The sequence below is a fragment of the Equus caballus genome, chromosome 22 (genome assembly GCF_041296265.1).
Source record: "Equus caballus isolate H_3958 breed thoroughbred chromosome 22, TB-T2T, whole genome shotgun sequence".
Taxonomy (NCBI): Eukaryota; Metazoa; Chordata; class Mammalia; order Perissodactyla; family Equidae; genus Equus; species Equus caballus.
This window is the reverse complement of record NC_091705.1, coordinates 9,582,208-9,604,381: the sequence shown is the minus strand read 5'-3', so window position 1 is coordinate 9,604,381 and position 22,174 is coordinate 9,582,208. Positions and strand designations below refer to the sequence as shown.

The 22,174-nt window shown below is 39.6% G+C and overlaps 1 protein-coding gene across 8 annotated transcripts in view; it reads left to right on the top strand.

The window, feature by feature from the left end:
- The window catches only part of MACROD2 (mono-ADP ribosylhydrolase 2), a 1,873,143-nt gene that overhangs the window by 1,483,018 nt on the left and 367,951 nt on the right, over positions 1-22,174 (top strand). The window lies entirely within an intron of this gene.

Below are 22,174 nucleotides of genomic sequence, written 5' to 3'. Positions count from 1 at the left end.
ATGGCATTCATCAATTTCCTAGTTCGTTAAGATATTAGATCCTTATTTATATATTTATTAAGCCTCATATCAACCAAATAAATAGGTTAACTTTTATCACCATTTTGCCTATGAGCAAACTGAACTTTAGAGCAGCTGGATCCTGAGGCCACGCAGCTAGCAATCTGCTGAGTGGGCCTTGGAACCCAAGATGTCCAGCTCCAATGCTCATGTTCTTTCCTTTTTAATTATTTTTGATTGAGGTGAAATTGGTATAGAATATTATATTGATTTCAAGTATGCAACATAATAACTTGATGTTTATATACTCTACAGAGTGGTCACCACAATAAGTCCAGTTATTGTCCATCATCATACAATTGACCCCCTTCATCTTTTGGCCCACCTCTCAGTGACCACCAATCTGTTCTCTGTGGCTATGAGTTTTTTGCTTTGTTTTGTTTGTTCGTTTGTTTTGTTTTATAGATTCTACATATAAGTGAAATCATATGGTATTTGTCTTTCTCTGTCTGACTTATTTCACTTAGCTTAATACCCTCAAGGTCCATCCACTTGTCACAAATGGCAAGATTTCCTTCTTTCTTATGGCTGAATGATATTCAATTGTGTATATATACACGACATCTTCTTTATCCATTCACCTATCAGTGGATGCCTACATTGTTTCCATGTCGTGGCTATTGTAAATAATGCTGCAATGAGCATAGAGGTGCATATATCCTTCCAAATTAGTGTTTTCATTTTCTGCAGATAAATACCCAGAAGAGGAATTGCTGGATCATATAGTAGTTCTACTTTTAATTTTTTGAGGAAACTCCACACTGTTTTCCATAGTGGATGCACCAATTTACATTCCCACTAACAGTGTACAAGGGTTCTCTCTTCTCCACAACCTCTCTAACACTTGTTATTTCTTGTATTTTTGGTAATAGCCATTCTGACAGGTGTGAGATGATATTTCACAGTGGTTTTTGATTTGCATTACCCTGCTGATTAGTGATGTTGAGCATCTTTTCATGTTCTTATTGGCCACTTATATGTCTTCTTTGGAAAAATGTCTGTTCAGATCCTCTGACCATTTTTTAATAAGATTGGGTTTTTTGTTGTTATTGAATTGTATGAGTTCTTTAGATATTTTGCATGTTAACCCCTTATCAGATATATGATTTGGAAGTACCTTCTCCTATTCAGTTAGGTTTCTCTTTTATTTTGCTGATAGTTTCCTTTTCTGTGCAGAAGCTTTTTAGTTTGATATAGTCTCATTTACTTTTGCATTCATTGCCATTGCCTTTGGAGTCAGATTCAAAAAAATATCAGCAAGAGTGATGTCAAGGAGTTTATGCCTATATTTTCTTCTAGGAGTTTTATGGTTTCTGATCTTACATTCAAGTATTTAATTCATTTTGAGTTAAGTTTTGTGCATGGTGTAGGATGATGGGGTGAGCTTCATCTGTGGAACCCAGGGGCATCCATTCAACAGATGATTGTGAATATACTTTAAATTCCACATAAAAGAGTATTTATGGGAAGATCTGCCTTTCTGTGAATATAACTAAAAATTGGTTTGTTGAATAAACTGTATACATACTGTGTGAAGGCACCTTCATCCATATATAGGAGGGAAGAAAGATTCTGCCAAGTGCATGCAAAGCAATGTCGCAGTCCCTTTCAGCTCCCTAAGTGCATTCTTATGAGATACTTCAGTAAAAAATGCCCATCTGCATGTTCCACTGGACTAATGAATATGAGTGTGTGTTCACTCATATTCACCTAGTATCCCTATTGATACTAGGACAAGAATTAAGTCCTAGGACCAGAATTGAGTGTCATAAATTATTTCTTTAATAAACAAAAGCAGATTTGGCCTCAAATGAGTTTTTGTTTTATCTAGGAAAAATTATTTTTAATCCCAAACATCCTTCCAATCTTGTTTTAACTCCATAAGATAGATTCTAAGAGCCATCATAAGAGAATAGAAAAACGCATTGTCCGAAGCCTGGGCTAGGGCCTTTGGTAGGCACTGGGGGTGTGGGAAAACTCCTAATTCCTCTACCTTGCACCATTACACCATGTCTTCTCCATTTGAAGCCTATTTGGAGAAGCAAGACTTGGTCAGGGAAATGTCCCTTTCACTTTTTTGACACAAAGCACCAAGAAGAGCTGGAAAATGGCTCCAAGGCACTGGTTACCAAACTTGGCTATGCATTGGAACCACCTGGAGATCTTTTAAAAATACCAATTCCTGGCTCTTACCCCCAGATGTTTTGACTTCATTGTTCTGGGGAGTGATCTAGGTATGGGGATTTTTGAGAGTTTGGCTTATTCTAAAGACCCCAATAGGCAAGTCTTTTAAAAAGGTCAAAAAAATAAATGAGTGTGTCAATTCAGTTTATTTTAAACAAATATTACTGAGCACATACCCTGTGTGAAGCCATATGCTATGCTCTAGTAATAGAAAGAGAAATAAAAAAAATATATCCCTGTCCCTGAGAAGCTCACAGTTTAGTGGTGAGGGGGGTCAGTCAGATGGACAAATAAATGCAGTGCAATGACGACTCAACTGACTACAAAACAGTGTGATGTGTACAAAATTAGATATTGGTCCAAAGCAGAAAAAGAGAAGGGGACCAGGGAAAATTTTACAGAGGAGTTTTCATGATATGAAATAACAAGCAATTGGCATTTCTAAAACTTTAAAGGAAGAATGCAGGACATGGGCTATAGGAAAGTCCTCAATTGTGAAGACTTTTCTATGTTTTCCTTAATAACTTGGGTTTTCGGGGGTGTAACTAACACCTGTGAATGTGGACTGTCTTAGTAATGGCCCAGCATATACCAACACAATTATTTATCCTTCTTGGCTTCCTTCTTACCTTCCATCCATTTCCTCATATCCATACCTACCTACTTACCTAGAGAGGCTCCTACAACTTTGCCTTTTGTTGTTTAAATGAGTTACAGGTTTTGAAGACAAGGATGACTTAACCACTGATCTGACTTTCAGTTTACTCTGTGGTTTCTAACTCACATATCACTGATGAGTTTTGTGAACATTACACTCATATAATTTATTCTCCTCCTCCTATTTGTAGAAACATGAATATATTGAAATAAAGGTGACTAGTTACTTTGATTTCAAAGTTATACTTAAAGGGAAAAAACAATGAGACAATAAGAGAACAGTAGCAACTACAAGAGTCACTATTTACCTGAATTTGTTGTATTCTCAAAACTGGACCTTCAGGTAAATACCGTAAGTAAGAAAACAGATACCTTCCAGCAGAGATGCAAATAATGATGCTAGATGAGCTTGCTCTTGAATCTTAGTGTGGGACTTCATTAACGTGACAAGTGGGAAGTAACAAGTTTATTCCCAGAACTAAAAAAATACCATTCAAGCTTCCAAAGTGTAACCTTAATCTTTGATTTGGCTTTTATCTTAAGGGGAAGTATTAACAGACAACAAGTATTTTGATTAATTCATTTTTAGTGAAGTAGAGCTGTTTCAACCATGACAAGTCTCATTAGTCATTGTAGCAGCCTTCCTTGAAGTTTTTGGATTATTTGACACATATTTATTATTCCTCTATCATAATCTGGTTATTACCAGGACTGCATTGCTATTAATAGTCAACACGTTATTTTAAAATTGAACAATCTAATATTATCAGTTCATAATTTTCTGAGTTTAAACCTAATCTATTACCATAATTAAGTTAGTATTTTAAATGAATGTTTATTTCTTATTACTTTCTATGGTAAAATACAATTAGATGTTTGTCTACGTACAAATGGTTTAGGAGTTTTTACTCTGTGAATGGTTTTGCATGAATCTATTGTACGAAAGAGTTTAGCTTTTTTACATATCCAACGAGTCAGAATTCAATGATATTGCTCCTAGTCGTTAAACTCAGAGGATTCATTTCAACTGTTCATGCCTCTTTAGTTTCCCTGTACCATGGATACTTATTCTTTGTCTATCTTCAACTTAATGTCTACTGTGTTCTTTCTTTTCTGGTTGCCTATCATTAATGGATTGATTTTCACACCAATCAAGGAGTAAAGAGAACATAGGATCAACAGACAGATGGGTAAAATGGCATTCATACATTTCCTAGTTTCTTGGACACTTAAAGAAGATAAAATAACAGTTTGAATTACTTATGGTTCTGCTTTATCTGAGATCCACCCGTTTGACATAATTTATTATGGGAGTGGATAATTGGGGGTTCATAGGGTGTGATTCCATATGATTATTATAAAGAACAGATGTAGGAGTCAGTTTCCTGTTTGAATTGTTATTTGAGCACCAAGCAATTTATTTAATCAGAAAGTCTTTATTTATTATTCATAAAACTCCTCTAGTCTGATCCCATGTGTTTGCTTCAATTCTGAAAGTGACTCTCTATTCAGGGCTGATAAACTCTGTTGTTCAAATTAGGATGTTAACCAGAAAAGTTGTGCGTCTGATCCCATGTGGACCAATTAGTGTCAAACAAAGAAATCTCTGTAAATTTGTTACAGGTTTCAGTACCAGAAACCCAAATCAGTTACCTTATGGGGGTTAAAATTGCTACAAACTGCACCAAACTGTCTTCATGGCTGTGATAACGGTACCAAGGGTATGCTCTATTGATAGTAGAGATGGTAGCTAGGAGTCATGTGGTGGATATTGTCAGTTAGCATGCAGCATCCATTTCCATCTTTTTCTATGTGATTTGCTACACCACAGGGACTTGAGAGTTAAAAACTGGCTTTCCAGACTCCTTTGAAGCTAGGGTTCGGGATACAAATTATGTTCTGCCAATTAGAGACACTCGAATGAGATTTGAAAGCAGCTGACGCAGAGGCCATCTTCTTGCTACTGTTCCTGCTGGTGAGGATGGCTACAGAAATGAGTGTTTTGGAGTAGTTGTGGCTATCAGGCTCAGTCTCGTGGATATTCGGAAGCAGTCATGGCAGCAACGGTAATAGCATCCTGACCTCTGGTTACAGCAGCTACAGTTTTGTGTTCCTGTCTCCTGACTCACCATCTCTTCTAGGAATTTTGCAAGGAACTAATTTCCTGCACTGAATACCATTCTTCTTTAAATACTAGGTTCCTATTCCCTGCAATCAACCTTGACGGGTACAAAAACAGTAATAACCACAGTAGCCAAAAGAGTTACAGTTTATTGAGTGTCTACTAAATGCCAGACAAATTGAGCCTCAGTGAAATTGGGTAACTTGATCAGGGTCACAAAGCTAGTGAATGGCAGAGTCAGTATTTGAACTTGGGTCCCTCTGTCTGCAAAGGTAGTACACAAAGGGCAGAGACTTTAATAGGTCTGTTTCTATTAAAATTTGAGAAATCTCCAAGGGCTGGAGCAATTCACAAAACCTAAATATAAGCTCTACGATATTGACTTAAAATAACATAAGAATACATGATTGGTGAATCAGGTAGAATATGGTCAGCCTTGACTGCTTATTGAAATAGTTACATCACTAAAACAAGCCCACATCTGCCTCCACCACTATGGTGATATCAGGTGTAGATTATGAGCAATTCTTTAGCCCATCCAATTCATCCATTCTTTTTTGTATTCCTCATCACAACACTGAGGGGAAAATTATTACCTTAATGGGTTAGCTTTTACATTTCCGATTCCCGTGATGTCGTTTGTGTGTATTTCAGAAAGTTATTTGTATTTCTAAATCTTTCTGAGGCTGAAGCAGACTCTGAAAAGACAAAGGGCATCATTTGGCTGCATCTTTCAGCATTTTGCGGCCTAATTTAAAACAAAAGGCAAGACAGTGGGAAGGCGATAGGGCAGGTAGTGCTCTACTCTTCCCATTGTCAAGAAAGACTCTGGAGGACAGTTGCCAGGGCTGAGAGCGCTGCCCTTTTCAGAAGTAAGTGGGACTGATTAGCCTGTGGGAAGACTCAACATGGGGGTCATATGATGCACAGGGGAAAGGACTGGAGATGTTTTGCCTGAGGAGGTATGACTCTGGCAGCCAAGTACAAAGAAATGAGCTGTCACATGGAGAGATAAAAGGCTAAGAACTGAAACAAAAGCAGAAATTTCAGAGAGGTAAGGGAGTTTCTCGGAAGAACTTCCCAGAAAGAATGGGCTGCTCCAGGAAGCAGCTCCACTGCTGGAGTCCTCTGCTGAGGTGTGCTGGCTGTTAAAGAGGGATGCTGCCTAGGGGATTCAGCTTCATCAAAGAGTGTGAGGATGCCTTCCCTCCCTAAAAGTGTAGAGTGCACGCCCCAGGAAGGGGCTGCTTTTTTCCATTTTAACTCATGGCTCTGGAGGCAGCCAGATTAGATTTAAATCCTGGCCCCATTATTTACTTGCTCTATTATTTTAATTCTGTACCTCAGTTTCTCCATCTGTAAAATGAGGGAATGAATAGTGTGTACCTCATAGGGGTATGTGTGAAATCAAATAATTTAATTCATGTAAAGTGGATTCGTCTACTTATTCTTATTGGCTATATGGTGATTGACATTGCACCTCCCACACTGTTCAGGCAGCGGGAGGAAGTACCCTCAGACCCTCACTCTAAAGTCTCAGGAACCAGGGGAACCCAGGGACCCAGGGACAAACTCCCAGTACCCTTTCTCCTGGCCCATGGATTGCATTAGACTGGCTTTCTCAGTCCTTGGGAGAGAATCTAAATTTCTCAAGGCGCATATCTCAAAATGTTCAAGCTACTGCGTATTTCTGAGAACAGGGACTAAATGCAGGCTCACAACATTGGAGAACATTAAAGAAAGGAATGGAGACCATCAGACCCAGGTCGTTTTAGGGATCAGTACCTTCCTGTGTCCTCCTGTCTCCCTATATGATGAGGATTGGGGAGCTGAAGTTTTGGGGTTTTAACCTCAACATTAGTCAGAAGTCTCATTCATTATTTCTTAAGTTCTAAACTAGAAAATGATTGTTGCTTGTCCTTGTGCCTTTGCCTAATAAGTAATTGAAGTTTACATAAGTCTTGGCTTACTTTGGCTGTTTCCCTCTTGTGTATATTATGTCCAAATTTAATTAAAGACCATGCTGTGGGCTATAAACTCCTTTAGTGCAAGGAAAATAATGGAAAAGCCCAGCTATTTTTTTATTAGGTTTGTGTTGATTGAGTCAAAGCACATGCTCTAACTGAGTTCCCTTGGAACGAGCGGCGCATTCTTCCATGCCACCTGGCTATGAAACAAACAGGAAGCGTTTGCTCTGGCGTGAAGAAACCCTCAGTATCAGGGAAGTGGAGCTGCATTCCACATGGAAACATGGCAACTTTAGGCTCTGCTGTTTTCTTCCCTCCTGCCAACCCTCTGTGTGTCTTGGTTCTTTCCAGGAGAGGGAGAAATAAAAATATCTTAACAGAAATGGAAGCCTGTTTTTCTCCCCCTAGCAGGGTATCCCACTCACTCAACCATACCATATATAAGTGTGAGAGGGCTTGGAATGGGAAAGAAATGTCTACTTTTGAAAAGCTAAAAATATTCATGGAAGGTAAAAATCATAGGCTGCAATTTCTGTACTCATCAGAAAAGGATTCCAGGTCATTAGACAAGGCCACAATCATCTGTGGAGGGGGCAGTGTGGGTCAGGGCTGCAAGCACTTGCCTGTCTTTGTCTTGGGTATTGACTTGCTGACTGGCCTCCAGGAACTTAATTAAGTTCCTGGATTCCTCTTTTGACAAATCCAGATTACAAACAATAACCACCATGGCCCAGTGCTGTTGAATTCATGTGATAGTAGAGCATTAGAAAATCAGAAGTCTACATAAGAGCTGATAATTATATAGGAGAGAATAGCATGCTAACTGGGGCAAAGGGGTCAGGTGGCTAACTTTTCATGGTTCAAGTGTTGGTAAAGAGCATATGAATTATGGGCCAGTGAGAAAGGCATTTTGATGATTATTTGGAAATTCTCAACTCCAGCAAAGACCAAGTTTAAATAGTCTCGAATCAGCAGGGTGTGAGCCGATGGCTCGTTGACAATCCCAATGGGTTTGAGTGTGTCATTTCTGTTTCCTAAAAGGCCCTAGATAAAGGCTTTCTGGAAAGCACTGGTGAAAGACATTTGGAATTTAAGAGAGACGTCAGTGGACAGGTTTGGGACTTATCTCTGGCTTCCTTTAGATGCATCCTGGGCACAGTGGAAGGAGCACTGAAACAAACAAGTCATTTCTGGGAAGCCTCAACTTCAAAGGAAATCGCCCACTGTAGAGGGGCTGATGCGGTGCTGAATGAATAATGAAAAATACAATAAAGGCCAAATCTGATAGGGGTTTGAATTATATGCAAAGAAAGTATTTCTGAGGAAAATGAGATGGTGGGGAGAGTTTGGAACAGATTGAAGAATTCATAACTAGAGCTGTTCAAAACTTCTTTCACGTAATCCTAGAAAATTTCAAGGCTCTGTGAGAAAGCAGTTAGATGAAAGTGAAACATCAGTATCTTTTCTCTGAGATTTGAAGTCACTTGTGTCTTGAGTTACCAGAGTTCCCACTCCCTACTCTCCCCAACCCCCACCCCAGTGTAGGGAAACTCCAACTTTGATGGTGCCATCTGCAAAGATGCTGCAAAGATGCTGCACTCACTTGGAGCCAGGTATGGATGTGAGCCTTCATAGGCATATACTTCCCATTCACAGTGTACCTGCCGCAGCCAGGTTTGAAGGAGTCTCTCCGGCCCATGCTCCCCTTCTCTGTCAGTGACCCCCAGCCACAGGGGCAGTGGTGTCCCCACTAAAGGCAATGGTGCCTTTCAGCCATGGATGTTCAGTGGAACCTCAAGACTCTTCCACCTCACCACCAGCATGTTGGAGAGACAGACAGTAGGGGCAAGAGGGAGGGGAGAGAGAGAGAAAAATGGTAAGAGAGGGAGACAGAGAGAGCTAAAGTGAGACAGATACAGATGCAATGAGAGAGCAGAAATAAGGAGGGAGTGAGACAGTGAAAGAGAGACACAGAGAAGGAGGGAGATGGTGAGAGAGAAAGAGAGAAACAGTGGCAGCTGTGAGTGAGATAGAGAGCCAAACAGACAGTGAGACACATGTACAGAAGCAGTGACACATGTACAGAAGCAGAGTGACACATTTACAGAGAAACAGGGTGTCCTCTCTGTACATGGAGACGTTGAAAGGTGAGGAAGCTTGATGTTTCAATGACTTCTGTGTTCCCAGGAGGATGGTTGGCAGTGTCTCCAGCCTTGTGTGCATGGCCTACTGTCACAGCAAATCCATAGGCACCCAGTGCCTTTTCCCTACCCCCGTTACACAAGCTACAAGGCGGCAATGCCCATGCAGAAAACAGAAGCAAGTAGCCTTTCTAGGTTTTACCCTCTCACTCTCTCTTGCAGCCTTCCTCCCTTGTAAGCATGCTTTAAAGGGACTTTTGAAGGACAGACATAATGCTGTTCTCCCGACTGCCCTTCCCCTCAAACTCTGGCCTGTTTTCTTTCCATGAAGCTGTGAGACCCCCGTTCTTTCCACTTAGGATGGTCTTTCCCATGAGACTTCTGAGACCCACATGCAAACTGACCCTGGGGACTGTCCTGCTGGGCCTATGGCCATGTTGAGATGGACACAGGACACACAGGGGCCCCTGCTAGCTAGAATACCACCGTACAGCCTACTCCCCAGGACACTGACATTATTTTGCAAAGAAACAATCCAGCCAGAGCAGGTATATTGAAAATAAAATAATGCTGATTGTGGGGGCTTGCAGAGGGTCCTCCCCCATTTTATTAAAAGGTCTGTTACTCTAGTTACTAATCAGGCTCCCTTGATCACTGTTCCTACTCTCACCTCCTTCCTACTTTTTTTTCCCATTCTTTCCTTCTCTTTTACTCAGCTGCCTCTCCTAGCCCTCCACTCTTGCATCTAAGCACTTAGGGCTTTGGTGTTGTTTGGAGGCAAAGAGAGCAGAATGTGTTGGCATTTAAACAATAGACACAGCAAAGTGAGCTGAGAATGAATTGTACAGTTTAACGGAAGAAATGGGAGGAACTGGAGGGAGGTCCGCATCTCTGTGGAAGTTCATGCTTTGCTGAACTTCTGGCGATTCCGTGGTCTTCACGAGATTTGTATGTCTTTTATCATCACCTAGAAAGATAAGCTTTTTTGCCCTGCATAGAATCTGATATACAATTCCACAAGGGCTCCATTATTAAGGGGGAAAGATGTACAGACAAAAATAAAGACTGTGGTAGTGTGCGTTTTGGGAGGCTTTTCTTTTTCCTCCTGACAGACAAACCTCTCAATACCTCTTTGCCTTTCCCCAAGAGACAGACATATTTGGAGTTAATTTCAGTGAATAAATTATCAGGCTGGATGAAGGAAAAATATATAGTATTTAAATTTTATTATAATGCTGAAGAGATTTCTTTTGTCTCCTAACCAAAAATAGCCCCAGCCATTGCCAAAAGAAAATTACTTCCATGTATCCTTTCTTTATTAGAATTCTTTTCTAAAAAATTGTTTAAAAATCATCATGAAAAATCCATGAAACAGTAGGACTTGCTCTAAAGGATGAAAAAATATATATACATATATTTCAAAGTGCCCTCCTTTGTAAGTGGCCTGTAGGTGGCTTTGCTGCAACTGCCTTTGGGGCATAAGAAGGCCTAAGAATTTAGAAACAACTTTGGAAAACCTATTCTCTCTCCTGTCTGCTCAGTATTTGTGAGAAGACAAGAAAAAGAGCATAAGGAAAGGCAAGCTCCCCCAAGCTTACAAAGATTCCATATCTGGTGATCACGTGAGCCACAAAATAATAGAAGTTTTGAAATCAGTGCAGCTCTTTTCTGGACAGTGGAGGGGACTGTGGCAATAGTTCAGCATTCCGTCTTGTTTATTTCAGAAAGGATAGATAGTATCATGGAAAAACAATCCATACAGGAACCCTTGAACAAACAATTACAAGCATCATAAAGCAAGCAGGTCTGGAATCGATCCCAGCAACCATTTCCCATTCTCACTCTTTAACTTTGCCTATTAGGTGGTTTGAGGATTCAACCTTCTGTGAGTGTTCTTAATGGTACAGTATCAATTTCCCCAGGTAAGGGATGTCTGTGCCCGTTTCTTTTGCCATATAGCAAAATATCACATCATTAAGTTGTTTCTCTCTCTGATTTGTGGTAAGTCTAAAATAAAGAGGGAGGAGAGGAGGGAATTATGTGCTTGTATACCTGCCACAAACACACACACACACACACACACACACCCAAAAATACAAACACTCCTTTCTGTGCCAGAATACTTCTCCCCAGAGTGACTGCTGGAATATGTAGGATTTCCGTCCTATCTTGTGTGTGTGTGTGTGTGTGTGTGTGTGTGTACACGCACACATGCTCTGTTCAGCCTTCACTTTCCTCTCCAAAGCACATTGTACCCTTCCACCCAACACATATACACATATATGATATGGTGTTTGGGTTCCTGGTACAAAATATTACTTGCGCTCCAACTCAACTGCATCGGACATCCATCAGCAACTGGAACTTGAAGGATAAGGGACTTCCTCATTGGATCCAACCAGGCATAGCCCTATATAAATTCATAACACTTTGCCACCAATTGGACATCTTGTTGGGATATTTACTCACTTAGCTTTAATTGGAGAAGAAGTTTCTCAACATTGTGAGAAATAAGTACAGAAACCTGTGACGGTGTTTAATTGCATGAATCGAGGATTTGGGGGTTGACCTGGATTTTGTTTCTACTCCTATGATGTATATTTATGGGTACCTCTTCTACCAGTTGCTCAGGGTCCTATAGGGTCTGGCCTGTGCCCACCTTAATCTCATCTCCAACTTTCAACCTTCTTCTGCATGCTGCAGCCAGAAAGGCTTCCTTTGATTCCATACTAAGCATCTTCCTGCCTCAGTGCTCTCTGGCTTATTTTTTCCTCCACCTGGATTGTGCTTCCTCCAAAACCTGTATCTGACTCTCTTCTTATCATTCTGATGTCAGTTGAAATGTCATTTCCTCAATGAGACCATATTTGACCCCTGTAAATTACCACCCTTCAATCCACCACTTTGTGCTACATAACTCCATTCATTTTCTTCCGTGAGGTTTCATTCTCTCAGATTAACTTATTTCATTGCCTGTTTATCGTTTGTCTCTTCCCTGGAATGTGATCTCTTAATGGTCCAGATCTAACAGTCTTATTCACCATTGTGTTTTCAATGCCAAAGAGAAGGTTTGGAACAGAGTAGGTATGATAAATATTTAACGAATGAATGAATTTACGGAGATGTAAGAGCAGACTATGTGCTAGCCACTTATCTTGCTTAGTCTGCTAAATCACTACGAAAACCTTATTGGATACCTATCATTATTACATTTGCCTTAGTTAGAACTTAGGTTTGACTACATGTGACAGAAAATCTCAATAGCAGTGGCTTAAATGAGAATTTTATGTATTTCTCATATAAAAGAATTTCAGGACTCTTATGGGGTTTCTAGTTGTTATCTGCTCTACCATCCTCATGTTCAAGCTGGCTGCTAGGGTTCCAGCCATCACTTCTGTTTCGAGGCAAGAGAATGGAGGAAGGAATAAAAAAGGGAATGCCTCCTTCACTTTAAGAAGTTTCATAATAGTCCCCACAACTTTTCAGATTACATCTCATGTGTCAGAATATACTATTCTGACACATACTATATCTACTTATAAGAGATGCTGACAAAAGTAATCTAAGGCAGCAATGTGCTTTCCTAAAGCAAATATGGGATTCTCATTCTAAGGGAGAAAAGAAATAGCCTCGGTGCTGCATCCCCATTGAATCTCACAGAGAGAAAGTAATTCTGCCAAAGTCACACAGCTAATAGATTACAGAGCCGAATGGGAAACCCAGGTCTAATGTCTTCACATTGCTCCCAAAAGCATCTAAACCTCCTACACAAAGCCACTAATATAATTGCCCTCCAAGTCCCTCCTAGGGGACACTTGGTTGACTGGAAAGCCAAGGTTGAATTCCCCTTTCTTCTTTTTCATATTCCCAGAATCCAGGGAAGATCCTAGTAATTGTCAGACAGACATAACACGGTGCTTGCATGCACCCTACCCCTCCTCATTTCACTCAATAGCCCCGCACATTCTCTTTCCTTACATAAAGATTCCTTAGTCTTAATGCTACTAATGGTAATAATAGTTTGTATTAAGAATTTGTTCTTATTTGCTATGTGCTCTACTGAATGATTTATTTTTATAAGAATTAGTTCATTCAACTCTCATAATGGATCCCATTTGAGGGATAGGGTAATCAGGCTTAGAGAGGTTAAGTAATTTTTCCAAGTACACCCAGAATTTGACTCCAAAGTTCATCCTTATTACAAGCCTTCTCCAATTTGAGAAGCACTTCGCCTTTCATGCTTTCATCTCCACTTTCTCCAACATAATCATGTTTGAAGTGCATCTTGGTGACTCAAAATAGGTGATGGTCTTTGAGCTGGAGGAAAGTTTATGCCTTATTTTGTTGTTTTAAGTAAACTCTGCTCTTGCTGTCATGTTCCCGTGCCTGAGGCTTGACAGACTACATTCGGCTGGAAGTCAAGAGTCTGCCTGTCTGGCCACAGACCCAATTTCTCTATCCTGGGATGTTCTAGTCCTGTGTGGGTAAGGATGGCAAGAGGAAGGTCAACACGCAAAGTCAGGGAAGACTCTGACTTTCTTCTGGGAATGCCATACCAGATGCCTTTCCTGGCTCTAGGTGGGGCTATAGAGTCCGTGGGATGGAAGCTGCTTCCCCGGGATTTGACTTTGACCATGTGTGCATTTGATCTGACCCCCCAGAGCAGCAGCTGCGCTAGAATGGTACATGGTTTCCTCCTACTTGTGTGAAATTATAGCCAGTAACCCCAAGGCAAGAGGGTCGCCGTGTCATTACAGAGCTCCAAGCACTTCATTCACTGCAGAGATGAATGTGAAATTTTCCCGTTGCTTCTGTGTCTCAGCCACTGTCTAGTCATCGTGTCATGATAATGTATTCTGCTATGTCATTTTTCTCTAATTATCTGAACATTTCCAGGGATTCTAAGGTGATGAGGTATAGGTTGAAGATAGTTCAAAGAAATGAAATGAGGAGTTTTCTCTGTATAACTAATCATTTTCTCTGAAAACTCAGAAAATCTCACTGTTTCATCTTGCATGGGAACTCTCTACTCTGAGTTTTTTAAAAAAGAAAAACAGAAAAAAAATCTGTCAGAGGAAAAACAAGTATTATGGAAACTCTCTTTTAAAAAAATGTTTTTACCAAGGGTAAAATAAGTGGAAAGAAACCTCTAAAGTTTCTAAGAGTCCTCTAAGAAAAGTTCTCTCAAAACGTAAGAAGACCTGCTCTGCTAAGTTATAATAAGTAAGCTGGAACTAATAAGGCAAACCAAGTAAATATATAATATGTGGGATTGAGGACGGGCTAAATGCCTGGTTAGGTCTTTATTTTTAAGAAACATATATTTAATACATTGTATTCGTTCCTTCAGCTTTGTTACACTCCATTGAATTAAGAGGTAACTTAGCAGGCAAGCTAATTTTGAAATCACATACACATGCTACCTAATGGTATACATGGTTTTCAGAAGTATTATTTGTTGTTTACAAACCCATATTATGCAAATTACAAAAGAATGCCTACTATCCCTTTCTAGTCAACATCTTTTCAATGGCACTAGGTCTGTGTTACCTCAACTCCTCCTGCTCCTCCTGCTCAGCATTTCTTGTATGATTCACACTGGACTGTCCCACATTTCTGAGCTCTTAGGATCATATTATTATTCACTTATTTCTCTCAGCACACCCCTGAGGTAGGTCAAAGGTAAATTCATCATTATTATTTGTTAACTTACAGCAAAGGTATCAGTGCATCATTTAAAAATCTGTTGTCATAACGCATACTGGTCTTACAATGAAAGCATCTTGTCACACCAGGAACTAATTTCTCTGGTGAGCTCCAAACCTGGATTTCTATCATAAATAGCAAGGGTAGAGCTTTCACATTTATTGATAAAGAATAACTGAAATTTATTAAGGTGGTACTTTGTGCTGTGAAGTCTTCTATATCAGCTCCTTGAATCCTGAGAACAATACTGTGAACTAGGCATTTTTATATGGCCCCTATTTCACAGACAAGGTAACTGAGGCTAGGAGAAATTAAGTCATCTGGCGAAGATTACACAGCAAGAACATGGTGGAGACACATTTAGAATACAGGTGGTCTGGCTCTTGACATATACTGTGTCTCCTTTACCCTACCCTATTGTGTTTCCTTTTATGGTGTCATTTATTCATTCATCCATCCATTCATTCCCCCCACCCCACCCCAGAAACATTCAGTAAGTGCCTATTGTTTGCCAAGTGCTGTCCTGGGTACTGATGGTATACAGATGAAGTAGACACTATTTTTGCCTTCAAGGAACTCATGATCCAGGAGGCGGGAGATGCAGAACAGTTGATGAGAATATAGAGTAGTAAAGGAAAGCAACATAAGTGCTATGGAAGCTTAACATTCTTCTCACCTAGTCTGGGGATGCAATTTTCGTGGAGTAATTTATGGAATATATGTTGGCTAATAGACTCTAAAAAGTTAAAAAGAAAGGTAGAATGAAAAGAGAAAATGATAAATGGAAGGAACAGCTTGAACAAAGGCACAGAGGCAAGAAACAAAGATGGTATGTTTGGGGAGCTACAAACAGTTTAGTTTTATTATAGCACAGATGTGAGACAAGAGATGAGGTGGCAGAATTAGCAAGGGGCTGGAATATATGCCATGTTAAGGAATTAGAAGTTTCCACATTAGGATACACAAAATGATCCATTGAGGCATAAGAAGAAAATGTTAAAATTTATATTTATTTTTATGTTATTTTTATTTCGATTTTTGATAAACCTTTGAAATATGTATCACGCGAGAATAATAATACAGTTATATAATTGGGGAGAGTTAAATGCTAAAATTCTTTTACTGATATAGTTAAGATCAATAAAAGTTTAGAAGTCACTGTCATAAGTAATGGAGAGACAATAGACAATTTTCACTGGGGGCTATCTTGGCACATGCATATGTTTATAGATTGTTCTTGAAGCGCTGTGAAGAATGCTAGCAGAGGTGTAAGACTCAGGGAGGGAAGTGCATTGAGGAGAGGGCCACCAGGGAAGTCAACATTGATGAAGATATGACTCACAGCTCCAGGAATAAAGAAGAGGAACTGAATTTAAATGATTTGTAGGTAGTGAATCAATAAGGCTTGTGATGGATTGGCCATGGTATTCGACAAGCACCATATCACTCTCCAGGAGCCACAGCCACAAGCCTCCTTGCAGTTGCTTGAATATGCTCAGGACAGCTCTCCACAGCACTCAGGGCTGCCTCTATCTGCTCCTGGGATTCTTCCCCTTCACCTTCATCTTTGCCTGGCTGGACTCCTCATATCCTTCTAATTTCTATGTCAATATCTTATCAGTGAGACTCCCTGATCATCCTATAGTTCCTCATACTCCTTATCAACCTCACTAGTTCCTCAGTACTCCCTATCAACCTCGATTAGCTCCATAGCATTAACATCTGACAAACTCTAGAATCACTTTGTTGTTTGTTGCATAACAGCATGGCATCAGGGACTCAGTCATTTTTATTCATTGCCATCTTCCTCCTGCAGGGGTGCTTGAAACACATAGAATATACTCAATAAATGTTGATTGAATAAAATAATGAATGGATACATGAATCAATGAATGAATAAATGAGTGAAAAAGTGACTCTTCTTAAAATTAATCCTCTGAAAAACCCATTGAAGAAGGAGTATTTTTCTACTGGGACATGAGAAAAAAAGATATCCTAAAGGGATTAGAAATGTTACTTAATGTACCCTATCTGTTAAAACTCTTTACATAGTTCATAGAGAGAAATTTCCATCAAAGTGGCTTATGTATGTATGATGTGATTTGTTGACTTGAGTAACTAACGGTTCAGAGATAGAGCAGCTTAGTAGCAGTTTGATATAAAGGTTCAAGAATGTGTCTAGGGCTGGATCTATTTCTGACTCTGCTCTGAGAGGCTGTCTTACCTCATGGTGTCAAAATGGCTACAGCTCTTCCAGTCTTCAAAGACCCAAACCTCAGTACCGAGAAGGAAAGAGAACACCTATTTCCCAGATCCCCAGTGAAAGTCTTCAACTTTGCCATGACCAGGCCACTCCTAGACTAATCACAGAAGTCACTGGAATGGTATGTGCCATTTGGCCTAGGCCTAGGATTTCTCAACCAATCTGTGTTAAGGGAGATAGGATTACTCTGATTTACTTAGACAAATTAAGACCTACTTTTTGAGCTGGGGATAGAAGCAATAAAGTTTAGTTTCCTGGATGCTACAAAATGAGAAAGGGGTGGAATAGATATTGGAGGAGGAAGCCACAATGTCCTCTATAGCTTGGAAATAAATCCAGAGGTATATTACAGCAAAGTCATTTAAGAATGTAAGCTCATTTATCAAGAATGCCTCATAATGCATCTAAAGATGTCACATAAAATTTGAGCAGTGGATTTGGTTCTAAAGTTGTTAAACATATTTTATAATCCTTAATTATGGCATACATATTTAGACTGCTTCCTCGCCCACTCAATGTTCTGAAACACACATGATTATTTAAGAATAATAATTTACTACTAAATATAGATAATAAAAATTAATATTGTAAAGTAATATCTTCCTTAAATTCTAGTTCTCTCTGCTTACTTGATGTGATCATTAGTAGACAAAGGAAAATGATTTACATCTGGGGTAAGACTTGCTGCTTCTGGTTTGTGCAAAGGAATTAAGCAGAGAATGTGTGGGAGATTCAGGTGGGCTCAATGATGCCGACTTTGATGGAATCCAATCCAAAAAGATGGTCACAAGAAAGCTGAACACCAACTTTTGTTCCCTTTTGATAAAGGACCATGTATAACAAATTGTATCAGCAATTCTGTGGAGCAGGATACTTTTCTCTGCTTTGGGCTTCTGAAAAAGAAATTTTTTGTACTGTTTTCCAATATCTGATTGCTCCATTTTATCCTTAAATTCTTTCTCTTTCCTTGACATTTCTCTCACAATTTTGATGTCCTCTTTAATTGTATTCTTTCACTTGGCAAACACTCATAGCCAACAAGTCAATCCAATGTACTTCTGATTTGAGCAAATTCTTCACTTTAGGCTTGCCTGAAAATGATCATCTTTGTCCCAGTTGTAGAACAAATGAGTATATACTTTAATTTTTATCTGTTTTCCACTTACTTTTTATAAAACAGAGATGAAATTAAATTACCCATTTGTTTTCTAAACACCATTTAGCTGTTAAAGTCAATGATACTGCTGGTTAGAAGGCAGCACTGACATTTAATAGCACAAGAAAGGGTTTTATTTGTTTGTTATTCAGTGAATTTAAATGTGATCTAGCATGGAAAAGATGTTAAATTCAGGGAAAGAAGGTATAGCATACGAAATCCATGGACCCCTTGTGCTCACCGTTCCCCGTATCTGTCTTCTGAAGGCTCTGTTCTGTTGACCATGTGGGTATCAGTACAGCCGACAATGATCCTCCCATCCTTACAGAACTGGGACATCCTAAGCTTCCTGTTTGCTTTTGGCAAACCCTCTCTCTTCTTTTGGAGGGCTCTGTTTATTACTTTTTGAAACTGAAGTGAATGAAAGTTATTTTTGCTGGAAGTATATTTTGAGAATTTCAAGACACCTTTTGGAAATAGTCAGCCCCATGGTTTGTTTCTGTGGCCATATTTGGGGAATACCATCTTCTGAGGCAAACAATATTTCCATGCAGCTGGCCCCATAGGTGGTCACTATGCCAAATCCATCCATGCGATGGTTGATTCCTGTGCCAAAGAGTTCAGAAACACAAATCCAATTTAATTCTGGCTCAGAAAAGCAATAAGTGTTTAAATTGAATTTCTGCAGAGTTTGTTCTTATTAGGTTCAGCATGCAAACTGCTTTTTAGACATTTATTATTTAATTATCTCTAACAAAGGATCTTATAGACCCAACATCTATAATTAATTGGGAATGAGAGCAGAAAGGGTCTTGATGCTAGCCAACGTGTGCTCTGTGACCCAGAACTTGCTCTAAGAGAGCTATCAGGTTTGTACCAAACACTAGGGTCTTTGGCAAAAGTTTGCTTCATTAAATTCAGCTTTGTGGTTTTATGCTTTTAATTCAGGCTCTCAAATGTGTCTGCCTGTCTTTCCTGCATGATACACAAAGTCTAACAGGGTCAATAGGATGCAAAGAGGTGGCACTTGGGAAGTGCTCCATCAGTGGCCCACTTTCAATTCACTCGTCCCTTCCATCATGTCTCCTCCTCTTCCAAGGACCTCCACTCCAGGTTCTTCCTGGACATGTGCCCATCCCATGTGTCCTATGCTTTAAAATGATTGGTCACATTCCACCATTCTTGATCTTTAGTATTTCCTTTTCTTTTGGGGTTCTGATGACAAGGTCTGATAAATGGTTATACAAATGACTTACTTGGTGCTTCGTTGCTTGATTATATTTTTATAATTGCTTTGCATTTTAGTAGGAACCTTCCAGAACAGAGCCTTAAACCAGTGGCTGTAATGGTGGTAATGGAACCTCCATGGAGGTTAATGGAGAAGAAAGTTGAAGCAAGACTAATCGCATGACCATGGGAGGTCTGGCCCTGCTTACCTGTTTCTTGTGCTTGGCTCAGAAATGTGCCCATTGCATTTGATATGCATCATGATAAGAAATCATGTCTGATTTCTAGACAGTCGTGTCAGAAGCATTTATCTGCTAGTCTTGGTCATATGCTATACGATGATTTACAAAAAGTCTTTTTCTTACTGAGGCCGTTATTCAATAGATCTTTTATAATCACAAAGGATAATTCTCATAAACTTCCATAAATCCCAAATTCGAGAGTTTGGAAATGTTAGTGTTTGTTCTAGCTTTTCTTGGTTCATATTTCTAATAAGAGTCATATATTTGCGGGCATGCATATATCACAATTAACTATTTTTTCAACTTTCACTAAGATTTTCTCTTATTTCATGATCATTTTTTCATAAGAGGACAAGAATGTTTACTACAGTCAGTGCTATAAGAAAGATCAAAAAGAGAATAAAGAAGGTGTGCTAAGAAGTGACCGCTGGGTGGATGACTAGGTTCACTCACTAGCTGGGTGACTTCTCTATTCACCTCACAGTGAGCACCATCCACACCTGCGCATCTGCAAAACTTTACCTGACTTCATTGTGGACTTTCAGGTCAATAATCAATATGGGAACCCGTAAATGCTAACTGTGTGAATACCAGGGGTCTATTTTGTTAAATTTGAGTTTTATGATCTCCCAGCTCTTCTTCCTTAGCTATGTGACCTTGAGTGGTTCGCCTCCCCTTCCTTAGCAGTTTCTTCATTCATAAAATGGATATAATAATGGATAAAAATACTGTCTTCCAAAGGGTTATCATGAGGATTAAATACATCAAGTAAAGTGCATAGAAAAGTTCCTTGCTCACAGTAAGTGCTAAATATGTTATTACTGTTGTAACACTAAAGTTACAATTAATATTACTATTATAATGATTTTATTATTGTTAATTGGTCTGATAATTCATCATCTCCTCTGGTACAATGCTGGGGCAGAAAATCATTCAGGTTGGAAGGACCTAAAAGAGAAGACATTGAAAAAGACAAAAGTGGAAGTCTTAATTTCTAGTTTCTGCTCCAGCTCCTAGACGCTGTTCAAATCCTAGACTACTAGAGTGCTATCTCTTCTGCCTGAAGTGAACCTTCTAGAGATAATTACCGTCTGCTCAGGTAGACGTGGCTAAAAATATCAGCACTCTATTTGCACACACAAATTAGTATATCTTGTATTCAATAAATAATTATTGGTCACTTACTCTATTCATGACACCGTGAGTGATACAAAGGTGAGAAGCACGTGATTTCTATTATCAAGGAGAAAGAAAAATATATGGACATGTAACTAAAGTCAAATATGCCGTATCTACAAGTATGGACAGAATTTCTTGTCATGCAGTAGGTGAATATTTTGGCTATATGCAAGATCAATAGGGCATCAATCACTCAGTTTGAACGTGAAGCAATTAGATTCAGTTAGGATAATCACCGTTACTGGATTCCACCAGTCCATCATCTGGTTGGCTCATAAAACTGTTTATTATCTTCATAAATCAGTCTAGACTCCCTCTGGGCTGTCACTTGCAGCCTCAGCCATGATAGACACCAGCATTCTCTCTCTTAGGAGCCTGTGAATGCTCTTGGCTTTGCAAAGACTATAAGAGGATTCCACATACTTGAATTGTTTCTCACCATCCTCCAGTGCACTGGGTTGTTGGGGTATAAACGCAGGGACCTACAGAAAAAGAAACCCTCTTTATGGCATTGACTCCAAATCCTTATCCTGGGTCCATTCTGGAGAACTGGTAAATCCTTGTGGTCTTCAGCATTCCTTTGGTATCTGAGGATTAGTGACTGGAGTTGAAGCCACCTCTTTTCTAGACTCTGCTCTTGAGGTTCCCACCCTAAATATGCGAGAAAAAAGCAAGCAGGAAAACATAGGAAAGAGATGACCCATTTCCCTCAGTCTGTGGAAGACCTTGGGTAAACATCCCATTCCAGATCTCATTCCCTAGTTATGTTGTGCTTTTCAACGTTGACAGGGTGGGAACCCTCCCAAACAGCAGGCTGCTCTGTCCCATCTTATGCTGCCAGCTACAAAGGGGAGAAGACTAGAGTAAACATCAGTTACAAAAGCACACACCATGCAGAAGAAGTTCAGAGAAAGCAGCAAAGAAAGAACCAGAAAGTCAAGAGCAAAGAGATTATCATACAAGTCCCACTTATCACACTATTTACTTCTAATGGAAGCTTCACCCTTATCACAGTGACCTCCTCCTCCTTAAGAATGGAGTAAACAGGTGGACGCCATGAGCTCCCCGTGGAGTTTAAAATGCACCGCTATCAATTACTCTTCACAGCCTTTGGGGAAATGCTTGACTAGTGGGCCTCAGACTCAGAAGATATGGAAGTTCAGAATTCTTTGCCCAAAATTACATGCCAAAGCGTATATCTCTCCCCTCCTCCTCCAGCACGCCTCCACTTTTCAGTGATTTTTTCCTATACAACGTTTGAACAAATTCA